Source organism: Convolutriloba macropyga, chromosome 9, assembly GCF_964194025.1.
Source record: "Convolutriloba macropyga chromosome 9, txConMacr16.3, whole genome shotgun sequence".
In the NCBI taxonomy this organism is placed as follows: domain Eukaryota; kingdom Metazoa; phylum Xenacoelomorpha; order Acoela; family Convolutidae; genus Convolutriloba; species Convolutriloba macropyga.
Window position 1 is genome coordinate 46,162,699 of NC_134476.1, and position 24,854 is coordinate 46,187,552.

Consider the following 24,854-nt stretch of genomic DNA (forward strand, 5'->3'; position numbering starts at 1 on the left):
CTTGTAATCCACTTTAAAAATTAATTTTGCTCATTTCACTTCCTATTGATATCACTCAAGTCAAGACTTGCTAGCCCCAGAATCTTTTTATAATCTGTTTTGGAAAAAAATCCTTATCGGATCCCGGGCAGTTTTATCAAACATTTTAAAATGATATTGTTATCTAGATTGCGCATTTTTTTTCGGGCAGTTATTGAAAAAATATTTGACATGGTGACAATTGAAGTCAATTCTGTATCTTACGCGTCTGTTATCGGAAATCTGGGACATATTGCAGAAAAATTTATTCAGAATTTTGTGGCATAATTTCACAGAAAATTCATTTTCTCATCTTATTTTGTGATGTTGGTGCCAAAAAAAATGTTCAAATAGTTGTTTATTAAAGTTTCTATAAAATTGTTCAAAGTAATAAAATAAGTCAACCATAGCAACCTTTCAACGAGCAGATCGACCAAATGAGCAGACCAAGTGCAGAAAAAGAAGATACCGATGGCCAATAAACACCCAATTTTCAGAATTAAAAAAACCTGGGGTAATTGAAGGCAAAAAAATAACGAAAATATAATTTCAGGAAAAAAAGCAGAAAAACAAAAATACAAAAGAACCAAATCAGAAAGATATCTTTCTAAGTTCTTAGTCAACAAACTGTTTTGGTCAAAGCAGACAATTAACACACAAAGAAATTGACTTCTTTCACCAAATTTTTGAATAATGGACCACAAAGAACAAAAAAAAACAAATAAACAGAAAATTGCAAATTTCGCTGCTAATTCTCCTAAAGGTTTGGAAAAAGACCTGATAACCTGATATACAATATGTAGACCAAGAAACCTTTGACTCAACATATTTGAGACAAAATCTTGGGAAATGATGATAAATCCAATTCAATTGAATGTTGATCTCATTTTTTGTTCTTGATGTCTTCGAAACTACTATTCTGCCTCCAAAATCTACCGTATAAACTATCTAGAGGATTCAAAGAAGTTTCATTGGCTTAACGGGCACGCGAAATAAACAAAGATTGACAAAATTTCATAAAAATCTTCAAAAAATGCAGAATCCACTATCATACTCTGTTAAAATTGAAATTAACAGTGCATACACCTCCGAAAATCTATACGTTGAAATGTTTTCAAACTCACAAACAATTTTACTGCATAAACCATGACAGACTTTGAATGAAGTCTAATTAATTTTTCTTAAAAAATAGAAAAAAAGAATAGATAGGTGGTGTAGGGAACACACGAAACCCTCCAGTTTCACTTCATAAGAGAAAGAGGCACAATAAGAAATAGGGCCTGCAAAATGGTTCCCATTACAATATTGTTGGAACAAATAATCGACAATTTTCTGTGTTGAAGTTGTGTTCTGATTAAAAATATCCTCTGATCTTGAGTAGGATAGGGTGTTATGCCATTCATGAGCAGTTTTATGCATCTCTTAGACAGTCTAAGTCTTGATCTGATTCAAAAAACGCAAATCTTTGCTGAGCACAAAAACAGAGCTACAGAGTTCGGATATTATCTTGTTGAGAGAAAATTTAAGTGTTTCTGAGTCTTGGGTAGAGACCCGAGTACGTTTTGACGGGTTCTGAGCTCAAGTCATTTCCGGTTACGGACCGGTCATAACTTCGATCATTATTTTGTTTCAAAAATAGAAATTACCTTTTTCGCTTGAATACTTTTCCGTTCTTTTAATTCAATTTCTAAACGTTTGATGTTATGTTCAACGACTTGGCGAGCCAGACATTTTATCGGAAACAAAATTATTAGTGGCTTTGGTCATGAAATTACGAAGAATGCAAATTTATAACAATCAAAATATCCCAGTTCGAGGCGCCAGACGAACGTGAACTTTGACCAGATTCAAGTTCAACGCACACGGTTTGTTTGCAAACCAAAAACACTGGGTCTGGGAATTGATTTGAACGCACACACGGCTGGACAAAGGTCTCATTTTTGTCTGATCAGAGGTCATTTTTTTCTGGATTTGTATGATCAGAGACCGATTCCAGCACACAGTAATCTGATCAGAAAAGAATTCAAGCGCAACTTGGTCAGATGAGAGACCATACCTAGCACAATTTTTTTTTCGATTCCTTTGTGATTTTTTAATGAGAGATGTTTGCTCTACCGAGAGTCAACAAAAAAGCAGCACTGCGATCAGATACCAATCTAGAGTCTGATGGCTTTAATAGCAAATACCGGACACCGTAACGGGAAATTTGATTAATGGATAGCCACAAAGTTTCTTATGGAAAAACTCTCTAAATTCATCCATAGTGTCAGAAATGTGCACTAATTGTATATACCCCAACAGTTGGGTTTTATTCTCATCAGCAATACTTTTAGATTTGCTTTTCCGTAGATGACTTTAATACCGCAAACATCAATTTTTATGAAATGAATATATTATAGTAAAAATAAAGAGATTCGTTAAAAGTTAAAAATCATTCACTGATCAAACTATTTCGAGCATATGTGAGTCTGATCAGGGTTGCACACAATTCTGGTTAATGGTCTGATGGAGACGTGATCAGTGGTCACGTATGTCTGGGAATGTCTGATAAGAGTGCTTCAAGTGCAGTTCCAGTGCACACGAGGTTTCGAGCGCACATCAGTCTGATCAGACTTTACTGCGATACGAAATCACCTGATCGGAGATTAGTTTGATCTGGAGTGGTCTGATTGGAGATCACTCACTTCCGTCTAGAACCTCAACCAGGTATATCTTTTTTGACAATCTGATATGTTTCCTAAAAATTAAGGATCATTTAACCGAGCTGAAAAAAAGTTGGTGATCAGTTTTTTTGATAGATGATTCCTTTCCCGTCACCGAAATAAGCACAAATTTTGATGTGCACTGTTCTTGGTTGATGTTTTGAGGTTGTTTATGATCTCTTTTACTTCCAAATAACTGTTTAACGGAAGCAACTGTGGCATTTTCTTTTAATGTACATGACTGGTCCTCCCGGTTTTTCGAGGTGGGTCTCACCGCCAAAAATCCAGTCACGCTTCACTCTTTGGGTCTCCGTCAAAGATAAAGGATGACTTGTTTGCAATGCAATGGAAAACAATGGGAATAAAGTTTTTTGTAATATGTCAACCAAAAAATAGTTTTCACAGTTAATCAGAAGCATTGATGCAGAACAAAAAAAATAGGCATTTTAAGGATAGTTCAATTTGAAAATTTTGTTGACTCTGGTTTTTTAAGCAGCAAAACTCTTTCTCTTATAGGTAATAGTATTTTTTTGAATTGGGGTAATTTTTTCTTAGCCTTCCTTATTCTAAAATAAAAAGAGAACAAAATAACGAAATCTGGTTTTACCATTTTTTTTTCATTTTGTAACAGAACAGGAATGTCCTTTGATTTAAAATTACTTGGTTGAGCAGTTTTCTGCCAAGAACATCTCAGTGAAAGTAAAATTTATTCAAAATGAAAAACAGTCATTTTCTTTGTCAAAAAATTGATTTTACTTTTCCAACGATTTTTTAAATACTATAACGTGCTGTGTAGATCTTCTTAAAATTAATCATATGTGCGCCTAATAGGCACTGGCTTGTAGAAAACGTCATGAGATTATGCTTACGTTTTCAATTTGAAGATGTAGAATTATTCACGTGTATTTCAAATTTTGTCTGGAATTAGTGTTCTAGGTGAATATAGGTGTGTGTTCTAGGGTTAAGATGAAATTATTTTTATGGCCAATATCTCTCTAAATTTTGCAAGTGATCTTGCGTATGAAGTCATTAATGCTATATTTGAAACTTGAGATTATAAAGCTATCACATCATTCGACTACATTATAAACAAACTAGCTAAAATTGCAATTTCTTCTGTTCGAAAACCGAAGCTACCGAATATTTCTTACATCTATATATTGAACATATCGAATCTAAGAAACCTAATATACCGTATCTTTTTTTCTTTCCAGACAAAACAAGCTGATAATTTTGTATGTTTAAAGTCAAATATAAAGAGGAAAGCAAACATATCGGCGATTTCTTACGTCGTTTTGTTCGGTTTTTTGCAATTGGTTCCTTATGTTTAGTTTAATCAGTATTTCAATTTGGCTTTCAAAGTGATTTCGGGAAAACAATAGCTATTAAACTTCACAGATAATTCAAAGCAGTTGAAATCCACGAAAAAATACAAAACAAGAAAATATTACAATGAGTTTCAATTGAAGTATATCTTCACTCGGCAGCCTAAAAGGTCTCAATTGAAATTATCTACAGGAATTGTTACTGAGAGATTATTTATAATGCCCATTTCTCAGGCCAAAAATTCTTTGTTGTAAACCTAAGAGCTTCTCTACGAACTGTACAGAATTAGAATCGTTTTGTTGTATAAAACTGACAATGCAAACTTTGCGATGTAAACTTTTACCTTCAAAATTGAGTTTTCAGTTGTTCTGTCGATCAGAAATCAAAAACAGCATCTCTTTAAGATGGCACACTAAAAAAATGAAGAAAACAGCATGAACAGAGATTAACCATTCAATGCTGATTTGCATCTCATCCGTGCCGGCTTCCCGTCGTCAGGAAAAAATGTTACCGAGATACAATATTCTGGTGCAAAAAAAAAGGGAACTGGTGACATGCATGATTAGCACAGTGTGGATATTTAATGTTTGGCAAAATTGTCCCTCACGGAAGCGTATGAAAAACAGCAAGACATTTTGAAAAAAAACGTGTGACTCGAAGTTGAATTTGCTTTTTTTTTCTTATTTTTGCATAAACTTAATGGTTTCTGAAAAATCTTGAGAGCTTTTGCAAAAAATCTTCTTTATATTGTGTAATTTGGCAAGATAAAACAAGACTCATTCATGATCTTGCAATATGATGATCAAGTCATCTAGAGTGTTTCTGTGTTTGTCAGCCAGTTGCAATCACAAACAAAGATAGCGTTTTCAATTGTTTGAATCTTTTTTAGAAAGATTGATTCTGCGAGATACTTATCGAACCGAGAAAATTATAGCTTAGGGGAACATGATTGCGAGAAAGACAGCTTGGTGTAAATAATCTAACTGAAAAAAAAACGTTCGCATTTGTGTCCCATTATTTTAAATGAATTTTCCAACATTAGATGTTGTTTTCAAGGATTTGGCGATCAGCCTCACATTTTATCTGGAGAAAAATATTTAATCTTCGTTGGGGTTGAAATCACCGAAAAAGCCGTCTTACAACAATCAAAACATACATTTTGGGTATATTTTCATGAAAAGTCTTATATGTTTCCTGAAAAATAGCGAACACCTCGTGGCCTAACCGATATGAACAAGACTTATATGGAAATCAGTTTTTATTGACAGATGATTATTTTCCCTTCACCGAAATAAATAACTCTATGTTAAATTGCACTGCAGTTCTTTGGTTGATGTTGTTCATGATCTCTTTCACATCGAAATGACCGTTTATCCGTGAGTGCCGCCGCAGAAGGGGCATTGCCTTTTACTATACATGACTGCTGGTCCTCCTGGCTGTCCGAGACGGGTCTCTGCACCAAAAGACCAGTCACGCTTCACTCTCCCCGTCTCCTGGGGAGCTGGAGGGTGGATTGCTGGCAATGCTTCGCAAACTGAAAATCAATGGGAAGAGCGTGGTCCTTAACATGGTATAAAAAAATTTAAAGAAAAAAGTGTTCACAGTTTACCAAAAGCACTGAAACAGAACAGAAAATTGAGCATTCTATGAATAAGTCAATTTGAAAATATAATCGACTCAGTTTTTTTTGGTTATATTTTGTTCCCGATTAATTTAAATGTATTTCAATCACTTGTGAAATTTTTGTATATTGCCGCTTTTGAACTTTTTTTCAACTCAAACAATTCACATACTTTAGGAATCAATTGTCTCCTCTATTTCAATACAAAATCTAAACCACGTCAGGGGAAATCTCTTTTGCCAAAATTTGTTCATTTTGTTACAAATTAGGTGGTTCATTAGATTCATAAAAACTGGTCGAACAGTTTTTCTAAAGAATATATCATTAATAGGAAAAATGTTAAAATTGCTTCAAGTTGTTTTTACGTCGTTTTTAATTGTCTTCTGGAATAGAATCCTTGTGTTTTGATCATCAGTATTTTTTACTTTCAAAACGAGTTCTGAAAATAAAAGTTAATTGACTTCTATGAAAACTCAAAAGAGCCGAAATCGATAAGACAGAATTACAAATACAGGGAACAGTTATCTCAATGAAACAAAAGGTTTTTTTGCTAACCATGTTGAGATGACAGTAGTTGCCGGAAGTGACATCTGATCAGTCAAAAGTCCAACGCACGCGGTGTGTTTCCAGAGCAAAATTGCAGGGTCTGGAATTGGGTTCGAGCACGCTTAAGTATGATCACAAGTCACTTCGGTCTGCGGATGGTGTGATCAGAGGTCACTTCCGAGTGGTAATGATCTGATCAGACGTCATTTCCGTCTGTGTTGGTCTGATTAGAGGCAGATTAAACCGCGCATTAGTCTGATCAGAGGAGATTTAGAGCGCAATTGTGTCTGATCAGAGACCATTTCGAGCGCATTTGAGAGATGTGGGCTCTGCCAAGAGGCAACAAAAAAGCAGCATTCTGATCAGAAACACATCTAGAGTCTGCTTCCTCTGATCATAACCAAAAAAGCCCAACCGATAGCAAATGCCGGTCCCCTTTGATTAACTGAAGACTAGGACATTTTTTGGAAAGTTGTTTAAGTTCATCCGTTGAGTCAAAAATAAGCACTGACGGTTTTCTAAATAAGTTTTTCTCAACAACTTGTCCATTTCTGTTAGCAAAAATTTTATGATTGGCTTTTCCTCAGATGAAATTAATACTGCAAACAATTATTTTTATGAAATGATTATGTTATAGCAAATTTAAAGAGATTCGTTCATAGTGAAAACTGTTCACTGATCCGACCGTTTTGAAAAGGAATCGAATCTGATCAGAGGTGATTTTGAGCGCTCAAATGTTTTATCAGGAATGACTTCCGAGCGTACTATAGTCTGATCAGAATATAATTTTGAGCGCAACAATTGGCTTGGGCCATGGTCGCACAATCGTCTCGGCAGCAGTCTGATTTCGGTCTGATCAGAGGTCGTATCCGTCTGGCAAGGTCTGATCAGAGACAACTTCTAGCGCACTCCGAGCGCACACGGTGTTTCAAACGCACTTCAGTCGAATCAGTGGACATTTTGGTATGGGATGAGGTTACTTTCGTCTGGCACAGTCTGATCAGAGGTCACTTCCGGAAGACACCTCAACCTGAGAAAGTTTGAATAAAATATTACAATGAGTTTCAATTGAATTATATCTTCACGCAGCAGACTCAGATGTCTCAATTAAAATTATCAACAGAGAGGTAACTGAGAGAGTACTTATGAAGCTATTTTTTCTGGTTGAGAACCATTTGTTACAAACCTAAGAATTGCAAACGGCACCAGCATAATTTTTTTTTTACAGAAACTATAGCTCAGTTTTTCTGAGTTAACATGCCTTCAAATGCTGATTTTCGTAATTTGAAATTAGTGTGAGTTTTTGGAATGCAAAAAACTCTAAGCCAAATTGATATCTCTCGCTCTGAGGTAACCTCGAACTAAGTTCAATGTGATTCTTTTAGAAGCCTGAATATGACTCCTCTTGATATCTTGTTGAACTTCATCTCGCAAATAATGTCCTCTGCAAACAAAAATTTAACTTCTGTAGACAAAGTTACATCTAGCGGTGAAAAAAAATAATTCACCGCTTTCTCTCAAGCGGTGAATTATTTTTTTTTTCACCGCTAGATGCGGTGAAAAAAAATAATTCATCGCATTAAACGGTGAAAAAGAATAATTCACCGCCACCGAGAACGCGGTGAAAAAAATAATTCACCGCGATTCACCGCATTCACCGCAAAAAGATGTAAGAAATACGTGGTGAAATTTATTTTCACCGCATTTCACCGCATTTCTTACGGAAATTCACCACCAAAACTCGACCCGGCATACCTCTGGATACGGATGTTACACAAACTAGCGTGAAAACAAACGCAATTGCGCTGTTCATTTTATTTTGAAAAACTTTGTTTGTAAAGTCCCGTTTTGATGTTTTATTGTAGTCACGTGGAAAGCGAAACGCACTTCTTCTAAGAGTGAAAAATAGCCAGCCTCCAATGAGAGAAACAAGCCTACAGTCTGAATGTTCTGTCAATCAAAAATAAAAAGAGCAGTTTTTTAAGGTATCACACTGAGAAAGATTTGTAGCAAAACAATATGAACTGAGAATGCCGATTGGATACTGAGGTGCAGGCGCCAAATTTTTACGGTGATACGATTTTGTTTGCAAAAAAAGAATTATAAGTGGTGACATATTGGAGAAAGCGCAGTGCGCACTTTCAGTGCTGAGCAATACTGTCATCTATTGAAGTGTATTTAAAAAATCATAATGAAACTTTGAAACTAAAGTGTGACAAGAATCCGATTTAGTTATGCTTGCATTTTGCAAGAACTTCATAGTTTTGCGAATATCCAGTCAAATTTGGATAGATAAAACAAGACTCATTCATGATCTTGTAATATCAAGATCAACTCTTTCAGAGTTCTCCGCTCACTTACACTCATTTTCAAAGATACTAATTAGGTAATGCTTTTTTCAATGTTGACACCTTTTAAGCAGATTAATTCTGCGGGACAGTGACCAAACAGAAAAAATGTTTCGTTCAGACCTGAAGGCTACTACGTTTTATCCACAAGCTAAGTTAATGGAGAAAATTATTCCTACTCAATTTTTTTTGAATGGTGACATGAAAATCAGCAAAAGGCAAACTTTGATTTGAATGAAAACCTGCAAAATTTTTGTATTTTTCTTTTATTGCTTTAATTTTCAACTCTAAATATAAATATAAGCTGCTTCAAACCACCTGATTTCCTTCTCAGTCAATTTTTCATTATTAAAACTTGTTTTAAGCTGCTGATTTTTTTTCTGTTTTTGAGGTTTTTTGTTTGTACATGCATTTCAGCTGAGTATTTTCCAACCCTCCATTTTTTCTGATAGTTTGGAATTTTAGACAAGCCCTACATTTTATAAAGTAAATTTTAACCTACGAAAATCTTTTGAGGAGAAATGCAAAAGTGGTACAAACCAAATCGATGCTTTAATTAGGTTTTTTAAATTTTATTTCTCGTATAAATAAGATTTAATTTTTCATTTTTTTACTAAGACAGTTATTTAGTCACAATTATTCTCGTATATGATAAAACAATTAAAGAAAAAGGTATTGATAACTTTTTTTGATTCGAATTAGATCAGATTCGTTACCTCCTTAGTTGCAAGAAAAAAACTTCTGAGGTTGTGCAAAAATGTTGTATTCAAATATATCTGCATATTTTTAGCCAATAAATTTACTGGTAAAAACGAGCTACTCATGTGCTGTTAGAATTACTCTACATTGAAAAAACTTTTGAATTGTGGTTTTGAGTTGACATTAAACTTCTACAGAAAGTTTCAGGATATTTTCTGTGTTCATAAAAAAAATCTGACAAGCAAATTCTAACAGTCAGTATGGCATCTACAATTTTTCAGAATTATTTTAATTTTGATTAATAACTTTTAATTCAAGCAATTTATTGGCTAACAAGGATATTGTCATTCTCTATCTATTTTAGCTTTATCGCATTTCTTTCCAGTTTTACTAAAATTTAGGAAAAAAAATTTAAAAAAGTGCTGCTCTAGTTTGCTCATTTTAACTGCAAATGCAAACATTGAAACTATTTTTGAGACTTTTCCTGTTTATTCGGCATGATTTGCCAGAAAGAATCTAATTCGAGCAATAAGTTTTATAATCAAATATTAAAATACTTTACATTTCTCGAAACCAAAACCGTTTTCTTATTGCTGCACCGTTTTCTTATTACTATTGACATCATTTCTCTTATCAGAATACTACTTCAAATGGAACGCAAAGATTTTATTGCCCGTGTTCAGATTTTTGTCGGGTTCAAAAATATGAAATTGTCGGTTTCCCATGGTTTTACTTGGCCAAAACCGACGAAAGGCCGTAAGTTATTTTTGTCATTTAAATCGGTTTTCGTAAGTAATTAAAAAAGAGTAGCGTCTGTCTTAGCAGTTCTAAATATCTTACAAAAAAAATAGTTCCTTTCAAGATTTGAACCTACAAACTCAAGATTTCTAGCCACCTTAAGCTCCACTGACCAAATTCGCAATTAGTTTGCCTGTAAGTCTTTTGTGCGTAAATCAAATTGAAATTGACGATACCAACAATAACGACAATAATCGAGACGTCTTAGCTGTAAAACCGACAATACCAGACAAAAATGACGACAATCAACAGTGCGAACAGAAAAAATCAACGATATCGACAAAAACTGAAAAAAAAACGACGCTTCTTGAGTCGATTATGCCGCACTTTCTCAACCTGGTTGATAATTTTTCATGATTTGTTTCACTCTACATGTCTGTCGGCATGATCATTTAATTCTGGGCCATTGACTTTGGCTACATCTAAAAAACTATTTTCAATGAATAATGTTTGACCGAATTTGTTACATGTTAAGTTTTGTATTATCGACTGATAGAATTAAATGACAGTCTTATTAAAAGAGTCTTGGACAACCCAGCCAAGACTTGTGGAAACGTTTTTACAATAGAAAATAATCAATTTTTGTTTTTGAGGAGAAAATTGACGACAACCTTAAATCTGATGTTGCCATCTGAAAGTGAGACACTTGGAAAGACAAATCAATAACTGAACGTTTTTTTAAGTCTGGCTGTACAAAGAAGTTGATTATGATCTGTATTAGTTTTCTGTTGTATGTTTTGTTACCCTATGAAGAAAGTAGTTGTAATAATATCTTTAATTATTATTTTTATATGTTGTGGCCTATTTTTACGTGATGTAACTTTTATAGCATATAAGTATATGTTAAGTAAAAATGATCGAAATATTTATTTTTTTTTTACAAAAAATGGCCACATGTTCCAGAATTTGATGTAACGCTGTCTTGATCCACATTATCAAAAGTTTCTTTTTAAACCGAAAAAAAATTATTGTTCTTTGTTTTGTTTTGTTTTTTAATTTTTGTCTAAAACCCTTATGAATAAAATCCGAACCAATCTGGTTAGCTTGTAGTAATGAGCAAAAAAATTGGTTAATTGTGAATAAACTTTTTTTGTTTCTATACCGATTCGAGGCAGCAGTAATTTTGGTTTATACTTTAAGATGCTTTAAAAATATTTTTATGTAATTGCGTTAACACTGCAAATTTGATTATCTTAATAAAACTCATTGGTCCGTTAATACGGCAAAGTAAAAATTTCCAAATCTTGCTGGTCTTTTAACTTCAGAACGTTAAAATGCATCCGAAATAATGCTCTTAAAGCAGTGTGAAAAGCGAATGTAATGTTATCTTTGTTTCATTTTTTTTTTCATTCACATCAGTCTCTTCAACACGTAAAATGCTGGTTGAATTAATGCTTTCAGCAAAAAAGTTCAAGATAACAAAAATTTTGAGACTTGCAAAATCAAAAAGCCACAAAAACCATGTTGTTTCATGTAATTGAGCGCAATAACCGTCCATGAGATTTGAACAAAAGAATATAAAAATTTCGTCATTTTGGAATTGGCTCCGTTGTATTCAACATTGTGAATAATTTTAAGCATTTCTAAGACGGGAGCTTCTGATCAACAAACCGTAACCAGATTCCCAGAAGAGTGAATTGTGGCTTAGGACTGTATCGCCAGTCTGACCATATCATGTCATTACAAACCCGGACTGAAGGAATTAATCAGTTTCTGTTCATTGAAAATGTAAGTCCTCGTCCAATACGGTATCAGAGCTGTGATCATGTCATTTTTAAATGCTGGCATGTCTTGAATCAAGGCTTAGCTCTTGACAAGTATCAATAAAGAATTGGCCAAGACTTGATAGTTTTTGATCAAATTATTATAGTTTTGTTTTTCTTTGTTTTGTGACTATAATGAAAGACAGCTATCTTAATTGACTTGCCTTCAGAAATCTCCAAGGGGAAATAGAAGCACATGTAAAAGCGAGTACCCGATTTGCTCATCACACACAAATCTTAGTAATCATTCTAGGTCATATGTGATTCCTAGTATTTATACAAGGTCATATATGATTTCTTAGTAGTCATACAAGGATCATATATGATTTCCTAGAAATCATACAGGGATTATACAAAAAAATTCAAGTCCTAAAAACTGTATATTTTTCATTTTCTTTTGATGTTGAAAAAATTTATTGGAAATCATACAAGGTCATATATGACACACAAAACATTGATTGGTTCCACAAATTCCCGTATGATGTAGTCAGAGGACATAATGAATTATTAAATTGCATTGGTATTCCACGTTTGATTCTTTGTATGGACTAAAAGAATAACTTTCCAACCTAAACATATTCAGGAAATGAATTTGAAGTTATCTGCAATTTTTTTCCGGTATTTTTTATAAATGAGCATTTATAGGTATTAGCTGGCTTCAGAGAATATCAGAACTTTATTTATCCATTTGGACTTACTCTTAAATTGAGTGCCCAACTTTGCAAATGATATCGTATGTTGAGGTCTTTTGGCGGATCACAAAGTGATGCCAGGGAATCTCATGAGTGAGTCCTTGCCGAATGAAACTTTTAAAAGACATAAATTGTTAAAAAATTATAAAAAATAGATGTATGATTCATGTATGATGTTAAGATCATGTATGATTTCTTTGTAGTCATACAAGGTTCATATATGATTTCTTAGTAGTCATACAAGGATCGCACTAGGAAATACGTTATGATTTGTATGATATCATACATGATCCTTTTATGACTACTAAGAAGTGGTGACCCATTTCGGATATGGCGCAAACATAAACGTTGTTGCCAATGCGTTTTAGATCTTTGAAACAAAATGGTTCTCAAATGAAAATAAGAGACATCTTATATTGGTAGATGCTCATTTCGATTTTCAGAATTACCTTACTAAGTTTAACAAATTCTTTTTAAATTTTGACTAATTTGAACTACGTTTAAAATACATTAATTATAAAAGATGTCCTCTCCAAACTCTACTTTACTCTTTAACAGAGCTATAAATTAAAAATTTTAAGTGTCGACCAAGACTTAACTCAAGAAATGTCAGGTCTTGGCCTCGACTTAGACTAAACATCTCTTGAGCAGGGCTTGACAAAAGTCTTCACAATTCTTAAGGGTTGAAGGAAAAAGTGATCCGTAGTGATTTGTCATTTGAACACTTGTATTTTACTGAAGATGTACAGACAAAAACGGGAAGTCGGTTGCGGGTAGAATTGTCAATTTTATTCAAGAGACTTAAGTCTCTGCAAGTCTTGGGTCAAAATGGTAGGAAGGCTTGGGAAATCTTTAGGACAGGTCATTTCCATAAACTGAACTGTTATTTTTTTACAATTATTTTACCTTCGATAAAAAGAAACATGATTCTATCAAAACAAAGATCGAAAAGTCCAAAATTAAAATAATTTATTTGTACCTCTGCTCAATTTATATTCTGGTTACAACTATAATTCAGAATCAATTTCTCATCACTGTCATTATGAGATTAGAAAAGAAATCTTATCTTTCCTTTTTTTGTTGAGTTTTCCCGCCTTTTCTCAAATTTCTCAACGATGTGTTCACGCTTTTGAAGACTTTCTGCAGCTTTTATTCCATTATGGGCCACATTTGTTTCCTGGGATTGGCTTCGTGCAGTGGGCGTCACTGCATCACCTGAAATTTGATTTGGGTTTTTTTTTATAACGTTAAATTCATTTCAGGGAATCCTTTAAATGTTGAGCATCAACCATCGAAAAATTTTTTGATCACCAAAAAAGGAACGACATTAACGGCGTTCCAATGTAAAGTTGTCCGCTCTTTTTACTTCTTCATTCAAAATTTTTTCAAAAAAAATTCTTTAATTCCAAAATCCATAAATGAGGCAATACTTGGCAATAGCCATTTTAATATCAACCTAAAACGGAGCTCGACATACCATTGTTCCGTAAAATTCTACTTATTTATTTGTTATTTTTTTCTTTTCCAATCTTATCTAGGACTACGAATTATTGCAAAATATTTTTTTTTCGATTCTTATCAGCTTTGTGTGGCCAAGCGTTCCGTCTTCTTGGAATACCGATTACGAATTCCTTACTAAGACTCAAATTTATCTTGCCATTTTTTATTGTGTTGCACGCTGCCGGTAATAGTTGCATTTAGTAGTACCTAAGAAGATGATTTTGGTGTTGATTCAGATCAATACCTGAAAAGCTTTTCTGCAGAAAACGTACTTCTATCGGCAAATTAGAGCAATATTTCAGTTCTGACAGATAATATTTTTCACAAGTCTCAGATACAAACATGAAAGCTGTCTTTTAAGGTCTTTAAAACAAAGTTTTATTCAATGATAGAATCTTTAGAGTATGTAAAATGATCCAATCAAAATTTGCTCCAATTAACTGACCATTTTTGTGTACATCATCGTCATAATTTGACTGACTCGATAATTTTAATTCTCAAACAGAATCTACCAGATTAAGTTGGTTGTCCTCGCATAACAATACCAGTACAGTCTTTAATATGTAGTTTACTTAAACTTGACCTGCGTCAAAACATCAACCACTTCTGTAGCTAAATATAAATATATGTCTTTGGAAAATTACCCTTTTTGAATGTTACTTTTGCTTTGATAAATGTTTTTTTTTGTGAGGAAACTGAAGCCATGACGTCCTATAGTTCACAATTATTTTTTAAAGCAGTCGGCAGCAGTCTTCGTCCGGCCATGTGCCAATCAAGCTCAAACTTGTCTGTAATTTGCATATTTGCACGATGTATTGCTGTCCGTGCTCGAACCTGGAAGATATCGGAAGAAAATCTTTCAAAAAGCTAGTCGATGTTTTTGAGTAATTTTTTTGTAAGAAAAGCGATGAATGCTGCGAATTTTGTAAGAAATTCGTTGATTGCGGTGAATGCGGTGAAAATAAAATTTTCAACGCATTTCACCGCATTTCTTACAAAAATTCACTGCAAAATTCATCGCAATTCTTACAAAAATTCACCGCATCGAGTTTTGTGGCAAATTAATGTAAGAAATGCGGTGAAAGCGGTGAATGCCTTGAAAAAAATAATTCACCACATTTCAACGCATTTCTTACAAAAATTCACTGCGAAATTCACCGCATTTCTTACGAAAATTCACCGCATTTGCTTACCAACGTTTACTCAATCTGATTTAAAATCACATGGAATATCAAAGAAGTAAGTGACAGTTGGCACAGTGGAATAAGCAGTTGAAGGCATGGAGGAGGTCAGAGGCTCCTACCCGAGCAGGGACTGTTTTTGTTTGTAAGAACACTGATAACGCGGTGAAAATAAATAATTCACCGCGATTCACCGCATTCATCGTAAAAAGATGTAAGAAATACGCGGTGAATTTTTCTTTTCACCGCATGTCTCCGCATTTCTTACGAAAATTCACAGCCAAACCTCGACCCGGAAATTATGTATTGTCCTGCAAAATTGTATAATATGCAGGATTACACAAGATAACCATTCGCAATGGAATTTGCTTTATAAAATTCTGAAAAATTCCAACTGAAAAGTATAATTTTTCCACATTGATTCCTTTTATATTTTATGTTTCTTTGTTGATCTAGTAAGAATTACATGTTTACCTGAAGATAACAGAGGTACCAGCATCAAAAAGGAGGCAATCATAATGGCAAATATCATTTTCCCCTAGCGGTTTTGAATATTTGTTTGTTGAAAAAACAGTTTGCAACTTTGCTCGTAGGGAGATGAAAATTCAACTGAAGTTTTTGTCTCCAAAAAGTTTGAAGACCTGCTGAGTGTCTGAGCTGTCAATCAAATAAAAGCGCCTTTACTGGGGTGCTTTTTATAATGCAAGTTGGAGCAAAAGATAAGCACTGATTAGCAATGTCATTCTAAGTTTTATATATTTTCCATCAACTAACCAACTCTAGTCTCTCCCTTCTAAATTATCCGAGTTACCAATGCTCACACAATATTAACTTAGATGGAGACGTTTATTTAGATACTGTGTCAAAAATTGCTCCACTTGAAAGTGGACTACAACTGTGATTATGAGGGGGCCATTCAAGCTGTAGCTGAGGTATTTTGTCTTCTCGGGTCGATACTGAATGAATAATTTGTAGAAACTTCCAAGTTTTATTTCAAAAGATGGTCACTTTGTCAGATTTTTTAAATTTCTTGCAGATGATTAATTTCTAAGAACTTGCAAGTAAGTTTCTTGCGATTTCGTTTCTGATTTCTTGATTTCGGCTGAGCTTAACTATTATTGATTGATTTAAATTAATGTGCTGTCGTTTACTGTAAAAAAGAGTGGGAGTTATTTGTTCAGGTTGCATAATATTCTACAGTACGACAAAAATTTACCAAACAGTTTCTTTTCAATTTTTTTAAACTCTAATTATCCTTTTGCAATTCAGTTAATAAATACTAGATCTTAATGCGCTTCATCACGATTGCATTTTTAAGAATTTTCCAGAAAGTTTGTTTTTTTTATTTTAGTTGAAATGTTATCTTAATTTGTCATCTTTTTTCTTCAAAACATTTTTTACGGTTCAATTTTTTTTACCATCGTTTTGTTTTATTGTTTCAATTCAAACATTTGCAAGTTCTATTTTTTTCGTTGCAAATATTTGTTTACTTTCCTATATTGCGACTTTCTGTTGTTTTCTGCTACAGTAGAGGCAGAATGCTTATCTTGCAAAACTTTATTTTCTAAAATATGTGAGAAAAAATGATTTGAGTCAATGCTTAATTGGTAAGAATATTTTCAGTCGAATGGTGAACTTTCAAAAGCCTTCCCTTTAAGTCGAATGGCTATAAAGTAAAATTTTGTAATTGGAATGATTGAAATGAATGAGCTTGGAAATTTTTGGAGGTAAAGTTGGAAGGCGATATATCGCTATATAAGAAATTGCAAAAATCTCATTTTTTTAAGTCACTCATTCGTTTTCGGCCCAAATTGCATTTGTTTATGGCAGCTAGACATTTTAAAGCAAATTATCTGTAATCACATTTAAAACGGAACACAAAAATTGAGGAGTATAATTTGTTGGAGTAGGTTCAACTTTCAAAAAATCTTATCAATTTCAAGGGGACCATTTTTCGCAAGCTGAACATAAATTTAGTGAATAGTTACATCTTCAAATGTAGATGTAATATCAGTACAAACGTGACATGTATCTGATCATCAGAGATATCCCCGGCGTCGGTATTAACATTTAGAAACCTCTAAGAATTTGGTTATAAAATTTCTTGTCTCTTTAAAGCCAAAAATTGAGAAATTTTTTTAACGGTAGAGAAAGATTTTAATCTGGAAGCAAAAATTCAGTTTTTAGTTTTAGAAAGCTATAGATAGTAATCATTGCTGAACAAACTTGACCATTTGGTTGCAGTATAAATAAGGGCTGATGTTGCTCCGAGTGTTGTTTCAAAATGTTGCTAAATTGTTACAAGCCACATAAAATTCCCAAAAAATAATTTGAAAATCGATCAAAAATTTCTAACATTACAAGCTGCCAAATTTTCAACCCGTACCTAACCTCAGAGACCATCAGTTCTGATTGAGAATAATTTCAGAGAAATATTGATTTTCAGTGCTGGTTCAGAACGATATCACAAAACCTTCTGTATCGATTCTGAAACGCCTCTGAATCAGAGCAAAATTCAATGTCAATATTCTGCTTTGTTTTTGAATCAGAGAAAAAAAATCAAGTTCGTATTTTTCGAGGACCTTGTTTTTTGTATTTCTTGAAATAGATTATTTTTGAACAAATCACATTTTAAACGAAACACAACAATTGAGGAGTATAATCTGTTGGAGTAGGCTCATCTTTCAAAAAGTCTAATTAATTAGAACAGGACTATTTTTCGCAAGCCAAAAATAAATACAGTGAATAGTAACATCTTCAAATATAGATGTGAATATCAGTACAAATCTGCCATGTATCTGATGATCATAGCTATCATCGGCGTCAGTATTAACTTTGTAAAAGCTCTAAAAAATTGGTTATAACATTTCTTTTTCTCTTTAAATTAAAAATTGAGGTCCTTTTTTCATAACGGTTCAGAATGATATTAATCTGTTAAAAAATTCCGTCTTTACTTTTAGAACTCTTTAGATAGTATATATTGTTGAAAAATTCGGCCATTTGGTTGCAGTATCAATCAGGGCAGATGTTGCTCCGAGTGCGTCCCAACTATGTTTCTAAACTTGTAACTAGCCACAAGACTAGCCAGCACGAGACAATCAGTACTGATTGAGATAAATTTCAGAGAAATCTTGATTTTCAGTACTGATTCGGAACGACGTCAGAATAGTTTTTGTATCGATTTTGAAACGTCTCTGAATCAGAGCAAAATTTAAAAAAACACAGTATTCTCTGATTTTCTTTGAATTAGAGAAAAATTCAGATTTGTGTTTTTTAGTACCTGAGCGTAAAAGCAATAAATTAAGCCTGCTCGGCTCACAAGCATAGTTATGAATTTTTTTTTCGTTATGAATTTTTAAATTGATAATATTATCGAAAGTTAAAGTTTACATGTCTTCAGAATAATCAGGAAAGTTTATTGAAATAATCAAAATTATACATTAATCTTCTGGTTATTAATTGATGTTACCCATTAAGCTGTTCGTTCCACTATATATAAAAATAAGACACGAATGATCCTAACTGTCTATCTATTGGAAAATTTTACATACTGACGTTGCAAAAACTCTGTTAAAGCTTTTTTGAAAATAGTTTTGTTCTCCGTCGCTCTTACGTTAACGGGTAAATTATTCCATTTTTGTATGCTCTTCGAAATCAATGATCTTTTACTCTGCTTAGTATACTTTTGCGTTCTTATTATCAGCTGTTTTGTCCGTTTCTTCTGTTCTAACTGTAGGCGGTTAGCACATTTTTTAAATGTTTCCGATACTATCCTGTGATTCAAGTCTGTGTGGAGTTTCTATATACTAAACTTTGAAATAATTAATTCAGCTGGTATGACATGCGATTCGAGAAGAATATCACAACAATGATTGAATTTACGACGCATATAACAACACACTTTTATGCCCCAATTAATCTGTCGATTTATACGCTGTATGTTTTTTTGCTGACAATGTTTGTAATCGGGCTATTCCTTAGTTCAGAGTCTGAATCAAAGCATGGATCAGGAAAAAAAATCAGCCAGATTCAGAGTCTGAATAAGAGTCGTTATAGAAAAAATCAGAGTCTGAATCAAGTTCTGATTCAAAGCCCGATTCGGTGTCTGGATCAGAGAAATTCACTGCAACATATGATTGAATCAGACTGTGAATTAGCACTGATAACGTTTTCAAGTTCATTTTGATTTTGATTCAGCAATGATTTTTACTTGGTGTTAGTTTTGGGCTGCAGAGTAGACACTTGAAGATGGCACTGAAAACACAGCGTGATTTCTCAATTAATAATTATGTTTCCACTTTTCTACTCTTTCTTCTGATAGTTCAGAGAACAATTCCAAACCACATTTCATGTTTTCAACAGAGTTGTAACATTGCTACGAGTTTTTTTCTTCGGCTAAAAGGTACTAAAAGGTACGGAAAAGGTCGTAAAAGGCGCATAAACTAAGGAAGCTTTATGCAGTAACAGATTATAGAACATAAGTTTTTCCCAGCTAAAGCGCTAGTTTTTAAATTTGCCGTCAATTTTAAAGCCGCAAAATGTTTCCTTGAGGCAACGTTATCTTTATCTGCTATTGTGACTTGAAAATGCTGACTTAGATCTCAAACCGTTACGCCGCTCTCAATTAATGCCAATTTTGTGGCTTAACCGAAGTCGCGCAACCTAGACTTAATACGGCAGTGCATGCAGTGAATGAAGAGAAAGTAAGAGAGATTCGGCATTGTTGACAGAAATACCATGAACTTTCATCCTCTGGGTTTTGACCGCTGATTAGTCCGGCAGGCCGAACAAAAAACAGTCGGCATATTCGGTTTCAAACATAACCAACCGTGAAAAAAAATTTGCTTGTAAACTACAAAAAATTATGTCAAAACTCGGTGAATGTGAATTAGTCAACAGGATTATCGCAATGTTCAACAAGTATGTTAAATTTTTGAATTGAAAGATAACCAAGAAATTTATATTCGGTCAATTAATTTTGAGAGCGAGGTAAAAACGATTTTTTCTTTAAAAAGTACATATAAAATTCCCGCAAAAGGAACGCTATCACTACGTATGAATACATTAAAAGCAGAAAAATAAAATTTTCCTTTGCAAAAAAAATTACTTCTAAATATGAAAATAACGACGATCTCTTACGTTTAAATACTGAACATACCGACGATCTCTTTGTTTTAAATACCAAACATACCGACAATCTCTTGCGTTTAAATATTGAACACACCGATTCTTCTAAAACCGAACACACCGAATCTCTCCTGCGTCCAAAATCGACAATCACGAATCTTTCTTACGTTCGAAACCGACAATGCCGTACAAACCGAACGTACCAATGCTTTCCTACGCTTGAAACCAAACATGCCAAAGATTTCTTTCAAGTCTTTCGAAAGTCAGAGAATTTGCACAATTTGTTGCATAATTATTTTGAAAATTGAATACTTTCCAGGAAACAGGACTGCCCGAGTTGAGAAAATGGGACGAAATCAACGCAAGAAGCGTCGTTTTTTTGCAAAATTTTGTCGGTTCCAACGTTTTTTTTGTAGAAAATGTTTAAATATTGTTGTTTTTGTCGATATTGTTGGTGTTTTTTGTAAGAGTGGTCGATTAGCGTAGTTTTTGTCGGTATTTGATGTAAGAAGTGTCGATTATCGTCGTTTTTTGTCGGTATTGTCAGTCTCAATTTGTTTTAAATACAAAATAAGCAGAGTAGAACTAAGTGACTGGTGGATAGTAATTCAGGGGTCGAAAGTTCGAATCCTGACAGTGACTGTTATTTTCGTAAGATTTTTAGAACGGCAAAAACTGACGATTCTTACGTTTAAAAACCTACAAAAACCGATCAAAGCGACAAAAGAAAACGTAAGGGCTTTGATTTGTTTTGGCAAAGTAAAACCGACAAAAACCGACTATTCTTATGTTTGAATCCAACGAAATTCTCAACAGGGGTGGCTAAAATTCAATTGATATTTTCAAAGTGTCACCTCCAAAATATACTAGTGAACTTTTAGAATACTGTCTGGCACAAATTTTTGATCACGGGCAATCAACTCATTTCTCTTTAATCTTCATTCTACTGTACTCTCCAATTCAACATGGCACGCCAACTTGATGTCATCATTTGTTTGGCACTGAGAAGCGATCTATCAATTCTAAATAATTCACTGATAGAAGTTAAAATTGCAAAAAATACATTGTTTGTAATTCCCATGTTGCTGAAACGTTTATTTATTACCAAATCCTAATTTGTATATTTTTTCAAATGCTTCCCAAGTGTGATCAAATCATATGCAGGATTTGTTATAATTTATTGCATATGCGGACACAGACTTGAAGAGCAACTATGCTCGTTTTGTGTCCGAATTGGATTAGACTTGAATATGATTGTTTGGAAGGTTGTCCGATACTGTCCAATTGAGTTACCTATTCTATGCAGCTATTATGAGCTAAAATTGTGCATGTACTGAAAATATACATAGACAACAAAAAACACGATGTGTCCTGACTAATTTTGTATTTAACGTTTACTTCTTGTCACTTTTGCAATCGATAAAGCTAGTTATCAATCAGTTGCTTGGAAAAATTTTTTAAAAGACTCTATAAACCGATATAGCGCAAATATACATTCTCTCTCCAACGAACACCAAACGAATTTGCTCTTATACATGGAGAAAATCAACAGTTGAGAAATATAAACAAGCGCAGATCCACAAATGTCGCACACAGGGTCATGCATACTCACGCACCCTCTTTCACTCACAAAAATTCTCTCATGAATAACGAACACGCACACACACACTGAAAAATGTGAAAAGTTAAGCTAATTGTACTTAACGGAGTTAAGGTAAACCGTTGTTAAGGCAAAGTTAGAGTAAAGTTTACCTTAACTTTACCTTAACTTGAGTTAAGGTAAAATTTACCTTAAATTACTTTAACTGTTTTGTCGGTTAGTTGAACATTTTGACAAATTACTCAGAAAAAATGCATTTCCTGCACATTATTTTTCAACAAGATAATGCTCATGTGCATAAATCGTAAATTATCGGCTATTTTTTCCAAAGAAAACGAGTTGAAGGTACTGGAATGGCCAGCATACAGTCCAGATCTGAAACCTTTTGAAATTTATGTGCAATTTTGATGCAGTTTTTTGGGAAAATTTAGAAGAAAATTGTATGAAATTTGGAATGAAATTGACGCAGACGTTGTGAGAAACCTGTATGAAAATTATACAAACCGTCTACTATACTTTTAAAAAGCTAAAAGTGTAATGAAACGTTATTAGAGAACGAATTTGAACTCAAAATGTTAAATTAATTGATGTTTGTATTGCTTTTTAAAAAATCTTCAGGTGTACGTAGCTTTTTGGTACCATAGTGTATCTTATATAAGAAAGTATATTTTTTATATGTATCTTGTATGGAGCACTGTCAAAGATGTAGAGTTCAACAAACTTTTTAATGTAATCAGAGGCGCATTCTTATGAAACAATTCTGCCAGCAGTTTGTTCATTGGTCTAAGGAGCACTCCTAATTGCAGCTTGCATCCTCAAATCTTCATGCAAATCTCGTCTCATTCGTTGACCTTCCGCCATGTTCAGTCTATGTTGTTCCGCTTTGGTCACTAAAAACTGTTCTGTTTTCTATCACTTTTCGCGCTTGTCTTATTTTCAGACTTTATCTTTAAATAGCGTAAAATCAATTACGAATGCTGAAGCAAAACTGAAACTTACTGAATAAAATTCAATCTTAGACCTTTGTACTTTTGATTCATATTGTATGACGCTGAGTGGCATCTGGATAATGTTCCTGATTTTGTTGTCTCTGAAGACCAAAAACTTTGTCATAAATTGTATATTGTCTTTAAATCAATTTCTAGAGCTCTAGAAAGACTTTTAAATTTTAAATTTTCAGGTCTCACCAGAATTTTTTGCAAAAATTATAAAAAATTTGAATCATCTCGCAAGTATCTCGAAAATTTTGAATCCACTCATCACTATAGCTAAATGAAATGTGTTTGGCCTATGCCTCCACCAAATGAGATTTGGCCGTAACAACTGTCATAGTAAACTCTGATTTTCCTGAAGCTTAGGTACTGGCAGTGCAGCGGCTAGTTAAATTGTAGCTGCCTTTGCCGTTTTAATCATTTTTTTAAAATATCATATAAAATAAAAAATAAATTTCTCCAATTTGACTTTAATAAATAGTATTTAAGGGTTTTCAATTCTTTGTGTGACCTTTTGCTAACTTTTGTGCTAATTTTTGATTACTGACATGTTTAATAGCCTAGCAAATTCTGTGGAGGGATCATAAATATCTTATGAAAAGTCCACCAAAAAACTTGATTATTTTCGGCAATTTTTCTTCTTCTCAATCAATGAGTGGCATAGAAAGAAACATGTTTAAGTTTAGAAAGAGGACTTATGTTATAGATATCGTTGTTTTATTCAGCCTTCCTCTTTTTAGGTGATTTTATATAAACTTTTTAAGTTGATTTAATATGTTCAATCAGACGCAAAAATTGAACTTATCATTCTCTTGTATCCAAATGACGTATCAAATCTTTATCAATTCATTTTGGAAAAAATCACTTAGAGCTCTTTTTCTGATTATGGTTCTTTTAGATAAAAAGAAGTTTTGTCAGTGACATAATTGAAAATTTGATGTTAAACAACATCAAATATGAACCGAGCGAAGGATAGCATTATTATACTGAGAGAGTTTAATAATATTAAAACTGCACAATTTGAGTCAGTCTAAGTTACTTCTTAATATAGATAGAAATTATAAGATGTAACATGGTGAGATTGAACTTGCCTCCACTACAAAATTTATGCCAAGTTCCTAATAGATTTTGACTTGTAAATTTCTCGTTTAAGAACCGACCACAAAAAAAAAGAAATTATCTAAAAGAAACAAAAAGTTAAAAGTTGCAACACGGGAATAAAATTTTATCCTGAAGTTATCAGTGAACAAAAAAGTGTTGGTAGGTGAGCTTGAAAGCTCTTTTTATAATCGCGGAGACGTGGTCTCTTTTTTCCTAATCAAAAGAGATAACGGTATCGACAGTAGTATCAATATTAGTTTAGGATCTTTAGGGTAACTTGGTGTTATCGAAGCACGTCGGTAATTGCAGTTTTGGCCGGTATGACCATATTGCACCAATTTTTGAACATTTTAAATATCCATTGTCGGACAGTGACTCCAGGAATTCAATGTTTCTAGTCTCCATTTTGATACCTGTTTTTGGTTACTTCTGTCCAGAAAAATTACCATCAATTTTGACCGTCATTTTTGGAAGGAGACAGTTGCATTAACAATCTAAATAAAAACAATGTTTGATTTTGTAAACCAATAGCCATATTGCGAAAAGTAAACAAGAGGTGAGATCGTTCAACACTCTACCCTTGCAGGGAAGAATTAACAATCTCTTTCTTTTTTAATACAATAAATTAGTTAAGTATAATCTTCTTTTTCTATGAAATTCTTCTGAGCTGGATTTAGTTCTGTACGTAAGCGCGCTATACACAGTAATCTGAGCAATATAGTTTACTGTTTTTAGTTTGAGAATCAAGTAAGAGAGCGCGAAGCACGAATATGACTTGAACATTGCCCATTTGATCAAGTAAACAAAAAACTATGTAGTTTTGTACGGCCCTTATTTCAG

General features: G+C 33.4%; 1 protein-coding gene across 5 annotated transcripts in view; it reads left to right on the forward strand.

The window, feature by feature from the left end:
- The window catches only part of LOC142345804 (axonemal dynein light chain domain-containing protein 1-like), a 211,410-nt gene that overhangs the window by 55,523 nt on the left and 131,033 nt on the right, over positions 1-24,854 (forward strand). The window lies entirely within an intron of this gene.